The 12913-nt window shown below is 46.5% G+C and overlaps 1 protein-coding gene across 1 annotated transcript in view; it reads right to left on the bottom strand.

Moving 5' to 3' along the window:
* The window catches only part of BMP3 (bone morphogenetic protein 3), a 75286-nt gene that overhangs the window by 42040 nt on the left and 20333 nt on the right, over positions 1–12913 (bottom strand). The gene's annotated exons all lie outside the window — the stretch shown is intronic.

Below are 12913 nucleotides of genomic sequence, written 5' to 3'. Positions count from 1 at the left end.
ATGAAAAGCTGTTCTTCAAACTCCATTCCAGGAGCCCTATCCAAGAAGCTGCCTTCCTGGAGAGGTATTATTCTGCCTCTGCAGGGGTGCTCTTTATACAGCTGGAAATTAATAGTCAGCAAATGCTTTGATGTGCCCTTGTACTTTTTGTAAGAACTATGTGATGACTTTCAATAATTTCCTTTCTTTGGAACTCCCTGGCTCCACGCTACAGTTCGGTACACTGTCAGCATCTGAGAGGGCACAGCTGTACCAGGGAGATCACTGGTGGCTATTCCTGCAGTCCAGACAATTTCTCAGAGCTGGCAAAACATGACTGAGGTCATCAACAACAGGTTACTAACAGATTTTCAGGTCAGTAACAGGTTACTACAGATTTTCCTTTGAATACAAAGAAGTATGACACAAAGTCTTCCCTTTTTTACCTCTCTTGTATAGTAAAGGGAGAAAAATGGGATAAAGGGGCATTAAAGGGATCATGCCAGGAAGTGAAGTGCCTGGTACCAAAGCCTTCACTAAGAAAACAAACACGTTCTGAACATTTTAAAGCACAAACTTTCTACCTCAGGTCTGTAAAACTCATGAAATCAGCAAGGCACCAACAACGAGAATGGTCATCACAGAACAAAACAAATCCCTAGAACAGGAGACACAGAATGTAACAAAACCAGGCCAAGTGCACATCAGCCATCTTGCTGGGATGCCATGAAATGTCACTGGTAGATGGTGTGTGCTCTTTGTAGGTACCGACTGCTAATGATTATTTCCTCAAAGAAACCATAGTCTCAAAGCCTTGTCCTGCAGAAGCTGATCCCAACTAGAGCATGTACATTTGATAAGGTGTTTAACACAGCCCAGGTCTGCCTGCATACCCAAACCAAATCCTCGTGCCAACCTGCCATTGCCAGGTGCAGCCAGAGCTCAGCCTCCGAGACAGGCTGTGCTCCTTTGCTCACCCAGGCAGCAAAAATAATACCCTCACTCAAAACAGTGAGGCTTGTGGGAGGATTATTGTCAAGGTCATGCCTTTCCTTTGTGTGACAAAACAACCACCTGCTTACTGTCCTGTGATGGAATCACACGGAATCCTGCTGCTCTGCTCAGCCAAGCCCCACTCTCAGGTGGGAAGGACCCGACAATTCACACGGAAGTCCACAGCTAAGTAAATATTTCACCGGCTCACCTGCAGCTCTATCACTGATACAAAATGGTCTCTGTTGTATCATCAAAAGCCATCTACCTAGCGATCAGTCAGCCATAAAACCTTAACCACTGGCCAGAATGCCCGAGGTTCTCATAGCACATGGTCTGACACTTCCACAGCCTTACCAGGCATTGCTGTGTCCCGAGCTGTTCCCTGCCTTGAATTTAAACATCTCTGAGAGCCAAGGAAGCCAAGCTTTGTGCTGAGCCCTGCATGAGATCCCAGAGCTGGTGGAGAAGCAATAGCTCTTCTTTACACCCCTCTGCCACTTTATCCACATGGAGCGGGATTCTTGTTTTGGGAGTTGCTTCCACCATCAGAATTTCATGAGGACAGAACTTCCAGTAAAAGTGAACTCACTAAAAAGAAAAGCAAAATCTCTAAAAAGAAAAGCCTTGGCAAACTCTATTAAAAAAAAAAAAAAGAAAAAAAAGAAAAAGAAAAAAAAAAAAAAAAAAAGAAAAAAAAAAAGAAAAAAAAGAAAAAGAAAAAAGAAAGATGAGAGAAGTTCTGGAGAAGCAATTCTCCCAGAAACACTTTCCAATCATTTTGAGATGCAGTATCTAAAACAAACATTAAAACAAACATCCATATCAAGCCATAAACTTTGTGGGACACAAAGTCCTTCTTAGTTATCATGACAGCAGCAAATCAGTTGCTACAATACAGTATGGAAGGCGGTAAACCTTTTCCTCCAAGCATCTCCTTGTTTACTGTGGCAGGATTTAACACACTAATTGATCGTATCAAACTTACACAGACAATAAAAACTTGATAAAAAAGTGTCTGCTTTGTCACCTTTCCAACAGGAAGACTTGTGAGTAACAATCATTATTACAATCTCATTGCCCTCCTGACTGGCTATGGAGAATTCAAGAGTCTCAGTCCCTTTCATATATGTCCCAATTATTCACCTAAGACAGACCCATAGCTTTCATCTGCACTTCTTATCATCTGTGTGTGTCACAATCGTCCCTGTCCATGCTGTTAGTGAGCCAGGGGTGTGAGGCTGGTGACTTTTCCCAGGGACACTCAGAAATGGCAGACTTTACCTAGGCAGAGCTGGAGGTCTGGAGAAACAGGCAATTTGCTTTTCCTGTCCTGCCATGGACACCTCCCCTTCTGACACCTTTACACTCCACGTATTTCCCCACAAGGATGGAAGCCTTAAAAAGTGTCAACAAAAACTGTCATGAAACAAACAAAGACTTCCCTTACAAAGGATTACAGCAGAGCTATACAGATAAAGTCACTCCTGACAACTGCAGCGCTAAATCCTTTTAGAACATCCACAAAACATCCCAGGGACCACGTGCAAGCAGCTCAGCTCTGGATGCTGCAGGGAACTGCCAATCCCACTGAGCTGCCAGCAGAATGCCAGGAATTTGAGGGGAAGGACTGTTTGGGATAAATGGCAAGAGCCAGACTGCACCTCTTAAGGGTGGATGGAATGGTGCAGCCTGGGTGCCTCCATTGAAGAAAAAGCCTGCTGAGTGCCTATGGCAGTTTTCCATAGCAGCACTAAGATTTATAAGGAAAAACAGTGAAACCCAATCCTTTGCTTCAACTCTTCTGCCTTTTACTGACCCTTTTCCAACCAGAGTAGCCTCCTTCCCAACTTTCTGCCCCATGTGTCTGCACACCATGCATGGACTCTGACTGGCCAACACCAGGCACACCTGGAGAATCAAGGTGGCTTGAGTGAGGACTGGACAAGAAAGAAACTCACGGTGGATGCTCTTCACCATAAATACAGGAATATGCCAGCAAATGGAAGATTTAAAGTGTAGTAATGAAGGTAAACCAATCAGATGTTATCAATTGCACTGGCACACACTTCACCCAGAAGGATCCTGGCTCATGTACAAAAATATGGTAGAGAGCACTGAAAAAAAGGAAAAAAAAACCCACAGAACAGAAACGTGACATGGAAAACACACAAACTTATTCTTAGCTGTGTCTTTGGAATTATCAGGCACACAAACCTAAAAACCCAGCATAACCACCTGCCACTGTTTCCTCACTACAGATCCAGGGCTGATGCTTTTATCCCATCAGCTACAGAAAGAACAGCAGGATGACACAAGCACAGGAATGGAGCTGGCATCTGGAAAAGCCAGTAAGGAATGTTTCCAGTCAAACCAAAACAACATTTAGTCAAAAAAAGCCCTGAGCCTAAAGGCCTTTGACCTTAGACTGGGACACAGGTTACTCAGCTGGTATGACTGGAGTCTGAAAGCCATTTTTCATATGCACTGTCATGTAAGTCTGATACCTACATCTCTATGCCCCGGGACATATCTGAGTGCCAGTGAACATTCGGTTTACATTTCCTTTTCTCTTGTTTACATTTCTAAGAATTTGTATTTGTCATGTTCATTTAATCAGCTGCCTCAACTGCATGTCACCGTGTGACACAGATTTGAACAGCCAGGGCTTGTAAATACTACCTAAGAGCAATGAACAGTAACCAGAGTTTACTTATTAAATCCAGGGTGAAAACAAAACACTGATTTCCATTAGGAAAGCAATTCTAGTATTTTGCACACATATAAAAATAGACACATGTCTTCAAAGACCAAACAGTCCCAGGAAAAGGCTGGCAGGTGGTAAAGTCAAAATTAGACCAAACAAAAGTAAAGAGAGAAAGAAATTTTTTGGGCCCATTTCCAGGGAGCTGCTCTTTGCCACTTGGATCACTCCTGCCACTGATGTGGGGTGAGTGAACCTCTTGGGTTTCCAGGCACTTCCCACCTTGCAGCTGTGGTTGATATTCCTTCCCTGTGCTCACTGGGTTTTGAAAATGGGACTGCTTTTTCTGTATTCTCAAGCAAAGCAGGCTCTGTACCATTAGTTGGCTTTATGGAAAAGGAAAAAAAAAACAAAAAACCAAACCAAACCAAAACAAACAAAAAACCAACCAAACAAAAAAGCCCCACAAAATAAATCCCCCAAAAACCAACTTAAATGCTGAGAGTAAAGATCCAGAGATGGTGAGAGGGTAAGGAGCCCTCAAAAATATAATGAATAGTTCATGACTTCTGAACAACCACACAGCCTTGAAGGGAAAGGAAAGGTGGAGGAATGCTCTGAAAAGTCACAGCTAAGGGGAGAATGTGCAGCACATCTTACAAAGGAAAAGCATGGCAAGGGATTGCCTTAACCACGGGCTCAAAAGCATGCACCTTGGGCCCTGCAATACTCCTGAGGAGCTTCCAAGGAAACACAGACAAAGAGAGGAGGTTATCAAACACAGCTGGGTCACCTTGACTGACACAAAGTTTTTTTCACCTGCACAGGGAATATGGTGTCATCACCACAAAGCTAAAACCAGAGGCAACATAAACCAGAGGTGAGCAATACCTCCAGTGTGGTCAGTTATCAGCAGAAATGCTCGGATTTCTCTTAAGAGATTAACACAGATTTGTGTGGGGTTCGTTTAACAGCCAGTGTTGAAACCAAGCTGCTCATGAACAGGCAACCATTCATGCTTCCCCACCCTGGACTGCTGAACTAGGTCATGGAGTCACCTTTCAAGGATGCCCTGCCTACAAAATAAAGTTTAAAACTCGTGTCCTAATCTCGGCTGATCAGGACATCTTCAAAACATCTGCAAGTTTTGGTGCAGTGCCTAGAAATCATAATTACTTCTGAGGAGGAGAAACGCAGATTGATTAAGACAGGGCAATACCTGGAAAATTAGGAATCTTAGGCAAAACATGCCATTGCTAACAGCAGTTCAAAACTTGATGAGAGTCAGCACTGTGGAATGGTGAACTCCAGACATATTTTTAATGACGTTTTTGGTTACACTCCATTTAAAAGAATCAGCTGTCAACACCGATCATTTCCTTTTGTATAATTCATAAAGTGGTTAATTTCAGAAGCAAAAGTACTATGGGTTCGAGTAACTGAGTGCTGAGGCACAGGAGGTGCTTGCTCCATCTCCACATCTGGCCTCTGGGAGCACGCACTCGGAGTGCTGTGTGCGGGAATGTGCTCCCAGCATCCCTCAGCCCGGGATTACCCACATCAGCACCCTCACCCATTCAGGAACTGCCACCATCTCTGGGACCTCGTCCTTGCTGAGGACACCAGGGGCCAGCAGGATGCCTGGGTGCCATGCCCCCCATGTGCTGTCATCACACCGAGCCCCTCAGCAACTATTTTATAATGGGCGCTCATGAAATGCTTCTCCTCACTGCCAGCCCTGCCTAAGTCCTGTGCCATCTGAAAATCAAACTGGGCCTACTGCATTGACCACCAGTGACAAAAACAAAGCAACCAGTCAGGCTCTGCACAGTGCCAACCGTCCTGAAGGGATACTGGGATTGAGAAGTGGAATTTTGCTCACACTTCAGCTGCAGATCCAAGATAGGGAACGTTTTTCTAGTCATTTTTTTCACAGAATGCCCTTGAAGGATTATGACTACATGCTATTTACAATTTACTATAGTAAGTTTGCCATGGAAACTTACTAAGGATGGAACCCCCAGGTTTCTTCCTCTGAACTACAGAGGTCAGGTCTCACTTGAGCGCTTCAGGAACTGACAAGTCAGATCTGCCCTGGCCTCTGGACTCCATTGGGAGGGAAGCCCACAGTTTTACCTGTGATGCTTTCCCTAGAACTGGAAAGAGAGACAGCAGCACAGCCCTCCTTGCACAGTGTCAGATGTCATCCTGAGACTGGCCACCAAGCCAGGCAGGAGTTTCTAGTACTTCTGTGTTCTGAGTCTCCAGATTTAAGCAATCAGAAAATGGTTAAATACATAGAGAAGTGTCACATGTACTGCCTGTCACCCACAGTTAGTGCACAACCATCCTCCTGCAGAGAAAACATTCCACCTCAATTCCCATGGGGAAGTGACAAACACACCCTGTCACAACAGCAGCAGCCCAAGATAAAGTCTCCAGCCAGGTTCAGTCAACAGTGCATAACACACCAAGAGCTAGCAGGCCACTGCAGTTCTTTAGAACCTGACAATTACTCTTCCCTGATAACTAGGGGCTTGGGAAGATGCAAGCTGCCTCCCTTCAGGGATGCTTGATCCATGTCCAGCTGTAGTGCTGAGTTACAGAACCAGGGGCTGAGTGCTCTCACCATGAGAGGGGACAGGAGTATTCACAAGGAACCATTGAGAAAGAAACAAGTGACATGCAGGACTGAAGAGAGACAAAGATGCTGTCTCCAAATCCTGCTTTTCTTGGGAAGTTCAGAACTTCTTTCACAAACTTTAACACAGTTCTCCAATAATGTCTTTCTAGGACATCACAACAAACCCAAAATACCAAAACTCAGTAGCTTTTACAGAGAAGGAGCAGGTTCTGGAGGAAGAACCACCTCCTTTTGGCAGCACCTCCTGTTGGAGCTGGTTGTTACCTGGCTCGACTGACACTGGACACATCAAGAACACACTCCTAGCCAGAGCTCTGCAGGAACCACCTCAAACAGGGCATCCCCTAAACACCTGGCACCAAATAAAACACAGCAGAGAATTCCAGGTGTCTTTCTAGAAATCATTTGAAACCGCTTGTTTTCAAGTTATTTGAGCCTGCATCAGTATGTTCAGTGAAAAAATTCCTTGGCCATTCAATTTTTCCAAGTGAACAGTGACTTAGAGAAACCTTTTGGGGTGGCAGGGGAAGGGGCAAAGCAAACCTGACATTTTGAACTGTAGAAGTCAGCAAGCAAACAGGATAAAATTGAGAGAAGAGCAAGCAAAAGTTGAGGCCATGCTTCCTCAGCCATAAATTACACACCAGGAAAACATGTTAAATTGTCAACCAGAGTGAGGGCAGAGGAAACCACCCTCCCAAAAATGCATCACAGCCCAAAACAAAGCTTATCCCACCAGAGCTCTCACTGGAGAGGGGTGGTAAAAAGCCTCAGAGCTCTGGGTGAGGGCAATTTCCAGCAGGGCCCCAGCTACTTTTCAAAGACTTGACACGCATTCTGTGAAACTCTTCATGCTCACAGCAGAGCTGTCAGGAGAGCTGGATTCCCCTTCTGCAGGTGCAATTTTACACATGGAAAATGAATTCCAGATGCAAAGCAGAGTGCTTGTCCATCTCCAGAACATGAACTGCAGTTTGAGTGACGTTCACCTGCTGAAATTCCCCTCTGCAGGTCAACTATGGGTTAACATGGAGGGAGCCCTCTCCTCAAAACCTCTCCTGATCCATCTCCTCCTGCCCCTCTGCCACATGCACAGTGACACAGGGGGCAATAAACCTGCACCCCGGCCTCGCGCAAAGGATTTCAGGCATATAATTAATGTATGCCAATTATTTGTGGTACGTAAAAACAATCCTTCAATTCTAAATTACATGTAAAGAGAACAACAAACAACTGGAAAGGTCTTTTGTGTAATTGCAAATATGGAGTTTAGAAAGAGAAATCTTTGGGGATGTCAAACTCTTCAAAATTCTTGATAATCACATTTCCAGTTTCCTCCCCCCACCCCCCCCCCGTAGGCACAGCACTGGAATCTGAGGCCAGCTGAAGGCACAGAACCTCTGTAGAAGCAATCAAGGGTCCCAGCTGGCCTAAAGCAGTGCAGTGAGCTAAGGAGCTGCTCTGCCTGGGACCAGTGCAGTTCATGACTCCACATTCAACACTTGCTCAAGGGATGCCTGACTCGGGACCCCAGGCAGGGACACACAGAGCACTCTCCCGGGCAGACACAGCACCTGAGGCTGCATGTCCCAAATGAGTGCCCTGATCCTGGGCAGATTCCTGGCACAGCTCCATGCTCAGCCATGCCAGCTGGGACAAACACTTTCTCCTACAGGTTAAACTTGTCTATTTAACCTTGCACTAGATGAAAGAGGAAATGATGAAAAAAATTCCTTAGTAGCACTCCTAACTGCCGGAGTAAATACAGCCCAACTTAGGCTTGACATATGGAACACTATCAAAAAGACAGATAAATCGCTCTAACCAGGGTCTTTAGCTGCTGCTATCTGAAAAGGAATGCCAATTGGCACCAACACCAACTCCCTGCAATTCATGAAGCTTCCCTTGCCATAATCTGTGGTGCTCCAGAAAGCAGAGGGATGCTCTGAGCAGAGTCAGGCTTAGAAATGACAGCTGTGCCACAGAGAAACAGACCCCACAATGGCGTTTTCCCTGTAGGAAAGAAAGCTGTTTGCTCTGAGCATTGCAAGGAGTGAGGAGACCCACACCACCACTTCTGCATCTCCTTTTCTTGCCTGTTTAAATGTGCTCCTGTCCCAGCACATGACAACCCAGCTATGCCTGAGCACATTTCCCCTGCAGAACAGTACATCCCAGGGCAGGAGGTACCAGATCCTGGCAGGACATTTCACCCTGGGCAGAATAAACCAGCAATCCCCCAGCAGCATCACCTGCTGGCATTATATAGAGATCATGGATTTGGAAAATCAGCAGCCCAGGCCTGGAGCTCTGGGACCTCAGCAGAACTCACTGTGTGCTGTCACCAAAACACAGCCTAGCCACAAAGGTGGAAGAGAGAGGTGCATGTGGCAATTACTGAGGCTTTCGAGCCCACCCCCACAGCAAGAAACCCAAGGTTTCTGCTAACAATTATTCACCCCATTAACCAGATTGCTTTGGTGCATGAAAGGAAGCCATATCAGCAAATCTCACGTTTCCTGGGCTCACTCTGTGCTGATCAAAGAAGCCCATGGGTAACACCACAGCACTTGGCATTTTACAGTACTGAAAGCAGCACCGTGTTATTTGAGGCATACTGTTGGGGGAAGATGTATAAAAACTTCCTAAGAGATGGTTTTCATTCCAGTGAGCTCATGGTGTCAATAAGACAAGCCAAGGGTGGAGGGGGAGCAGTAGCATAAGCCTGTTCAATGACTTTGCTGAAGATCGGAGAGGAGGATCTTCATACACAGGAGCTGCAATCTCCCCAGCCCAAACACTTGGGTCTCTAAAGGTTAAAGAGAAAGTTCTGCTTCCCTAAAATGCAGGTGCATTCTTTCCATAGCACACCCAGCAAAATAAAAGCAATTTTCAGAAATTTCCTAGCCCTATTTCCGGTTAGAAAAAAGAAAATTGAAACTTGGAACCCCAATTTTCAACTGGCATTAATAGGATCAATATGGATCCCTGAACAGTTGCCATCAGTGACAGCAGAGCAGAATCCCACAGATACAAGTAGTAAAGAACTCTCATTTTACAGCATTTCTGAAATCATACAGCAGATGTGCAGACTTTTAAGGATGCAAATACTGAATAATAAGTCTTTATCATGAGATGAAGGGAGAAAAAGAAGCATTAAATGAAAGCCAATATTTGAAAATTGGGAGGTTATTTTTAATAATTTGTAATTCTAAACTAAGACAAGAAATTTAAGACACAATTTCCTTCAAGTGTGGCAATTTTCAAGACAAAGCAATTTTTCAGGCTGTCATTGTAGCAATATTGATTGTGGGGCACCCTCACCCTGAAGAAACTGCTGCTGCTCAGGACACACACTGGATTGCAGTGACAGCAGACACTCTGCACACGGCCTTGGATTCCTGGAGAGAGCCTGACACAATTGTCCCTATTCTCTGTTCACCTGCCCTTGCTACTTTTGCAAAGTGCTCCATTTTGCCAAGCTTTCCCTAGACAGGACATAAAATCAACACTGGCAGAAGCCTCAAACAAACCTGCAAACCAACCATCTCCCACAGGGTGGATTTCAACACCACTTCACTCTTGTTAGCACTGAAGCTAGAAATCAATTCCCAAAGCACATCATGTCATTGTGGCTTGGACCTGGCCTGTCCTTCCCTCTCTGCCCTGGCTCCCTCAGGACATGTCCTCCAAGGCCAGCAGGTCACAGCCTTTCCATCTGCTGGCAGTGCAAAAGCACCCCAGAGCCCACAAGGAAAGGCAGGAAGGCTTTCAGTGCTATCAGGGGCTTCCACATGAGTAGAAATGAAAGCTCAGTATCTCAGAAGGCAAAAGTGCTGCCCCTGTGCCAACAAAGATCCCCAGCAGCAGCTCTGTTAAGGGTATTGCCTTTTATTCTCAGTGAGCTCAGACGAAAAGGAAGGTGCAAAGCAGAAATTTCCCCTACTGCCGGTTGGGAACGACAACACCAGACACACTCTGCACTACCTCAGGGGCTTCAGACAGCCTGTGGGATTGCAGACAGGCTTCCTGCACAAAGCCAGAGCAACCAGGAACTGCAGCTCCTTTGGAAAGTACCTGTGTGCCTCAACCACAGCTCCGTGGGCTGCACTGTTTACAGTGCCCCTCCTGTCAGACACCTGGCGTCTGTAAACACGCCGCTGACCAAGGCCACCTCAACAATGGCCAGAGCTTCCCCCCCTGGCAGATCTCCTGTGTCCCCGAGGAGCCCAGCTCTGGAGCAGCCTGCCCAGCACACACTGCCAACAGAAACCAGCACACAGAACCCCAGCTCTTGTGCTGCCTGGATCAAAAGGTGAATTCCACATCCATTCCCCCCAGAACGGCCTCCCCCGGTAAGGCTGGCACACTGCCCAGTTTCACAGCTCCCTGACACCGAGTCAGGCAGCCAAGTGCCTGCACACTCTCTGCAGGTGCCAGTGGCCCAGCTCAGCCACAGCATCTGCCTCCTCCTGCCTGCACAGCCCTGACAGCATGCTCCTTTCAGAGCCTCCCTCCTGGGCACCCCAGCAAGGAGCAATTGGTTTTCCTTGTTATTTAGTTCATGCTGTTAAACCTGCTCACATCCTGAGAGACTGAGTGCTGACAGTCTAAAACCAGAGCTCTATACGGATTTCTGACCAAACCAGTGTCAGTAAAAAGCCAACACCCATTAAAACAGCAACTTGCCAGCCCACAGCCACCCTGGTGGGCCAAAAGCCCAGGGCATCAAGGCACCTGCAGTCCCTCTGGAGATCCCAGCCTGCTGCCCAACTGCCCTGGAGCTGCTGCCACCAGCCCTGGGTGCCCACTCTGCTGCCACCTCAGCTCCAGCTCCCTGGCTTGGGAGAGGTGCTCCTGACTCCTGCTGCTCCCTGACACCCATAGGAAACCATAAAGGGGAATTTCCTAAGCTTGGAAGTAGCCCAGTGTTACAGATCCACTAACAGCTTTAAGCAATTCGCCCAAGGTGAAAAGCGATACCTGTGGCTGGACAGGGAAATGGAAGCTGAGCCTTTCCCCAAGCTCACATCCATCTGTGTGCCCTCCTCACAGCTCCTGCACCAGCCCCACGCCTGTCGGGATGCTCTAACCACAGCAGGCAGCATGGCTACAGGCTCCCTCAGGATAATTACCCCAAAAGAGCTCCATTTCACTTGAGACTGTGGACTGGAATGGATCTGTGTGTTTTGTTGTGCTCTTTTCCTATTTGTGATATGAGCTCCCTTTGCTCCTTGTATAAACACAGCGTAGTTTGTGAATTTCTTAAACAACCAACTTGTGTCATTCCCACAACAAAAATCATTGGTCTGGTACCACCTGCTTCCCCCAGCAGCAGTTTATGTGGTTCTTTCAGAGAAAAGGTTTCAAAACTGAAAACTTGCCAGTACTAGAAGGCAAACTCTAAACTTCCATCTGCACCTACAAATGCCACGGCTCAAAGCTCTCAAAAGTAAATCAAGGCTGAAAGCAGGCAGCAGCAGAAGCTGTGTATTCAGGTGAGCACAGTGAGACACAAGTCCCATTGGCACCTTGACTTCCAGAGAGAAGCCTTCCCTAAGCACAGAGACAGCCCTATCCCAGAACAGTTCCTGGCCTCTCTAGGTTTCTAACCCCCTGTATTCCAGCCTATAGCAGCTGTCTTGCTGGAAATTCATTTGCTGCCTCACTCCCCCTCAGCCAAGAATCCAGCATAAGTATCTTCCAAACCTGCAGTTTTTGCTTTTTTCACTTAAAGAATGTCATATTTGATGAAATACTACATTGTGTAAACAAAAGCCTTATCCTCAGCTATTAAATGTAAAGTCCCTTGTTTTGCTAAAGACATACCAAAGCCAAGTCCAAAGTCCCCAGACAGGCCTGCAGGATACTCAGAGCGATTAACCCCTCTGGTCAGAGTGCCCTGACCTCCAGATGGGTCAGGGATTTTCTGCACGTGTTTCTTCAGAGATCCTGGCAGCACTAACAGTGTGTGCTCACCTGCAGCAGGGGAGGTGCTGCCTGTGCCAGGAGCAGTGCAGGTTGGACACCGGGATAAAAGAAGGTCCTTTCCACACTTGGAAGAACCAGGTGCTGAGGTCAGCATCAAGATAACCACTGCTTATCTCAGTGCTGACCACAGCTCTTTTCACAAGCCTCTTTTTAAGGTCCTTTAGAGGCAAGCTCTGGCTGCAGCCCCCAGCACAGTCCTTCTGAAACATGTGTAAAAGGGATTAATCAGGAAACCTGAAAGAGCCCTCAGAAACTGAACATTAAGGCCCCAAATCCTTCTCCAAACAGCAATACTGCAGAGCATGTAAGAGAGAAATCCTAGAGTCTCCGTCTGGAGAAAGAATTGCTGAAAACTGCACTGGCTGCATTTCTCACTGCAGAAATGCTGATGTTCACACTGCTCCAGAGCATAAGGCATTAGCAATGTCTTCATGCTCAAAATATGGAACCTAGAACTCTAAACTGTGCAGGTAACAGGATAAGGGGACCACATCCTCAAAGAATATAAATCAGCCAAGCTTCTGGGCAAAGGCTTCCAGTTGTACATACATTTTGCAGGCACAATGTGAGCTACAAAACCGTGCTTGCACCTCTCTTCTGCT

Source organism: Zonotrichia leucophrys, chromosome 4 (assembly GCF_028769735.1).
Source record: "Zonotrichia leucophrys gambelii isolate GWCS_2022_RI chromosome 4, RI_Zleu_2.0, whole genome shotgun sequence".
NCBI lineage: Eukaryota > Metazoa > Chordata > Aves > Passeriformes > Passerellidae > Zonotrichia > Zonotrichia leucophrys.
The sequence above is the reverse complement of the archived record's forward strand: the minus strand, read 5'-3'. Positions and strand labels throughout refer to the sequence as shown.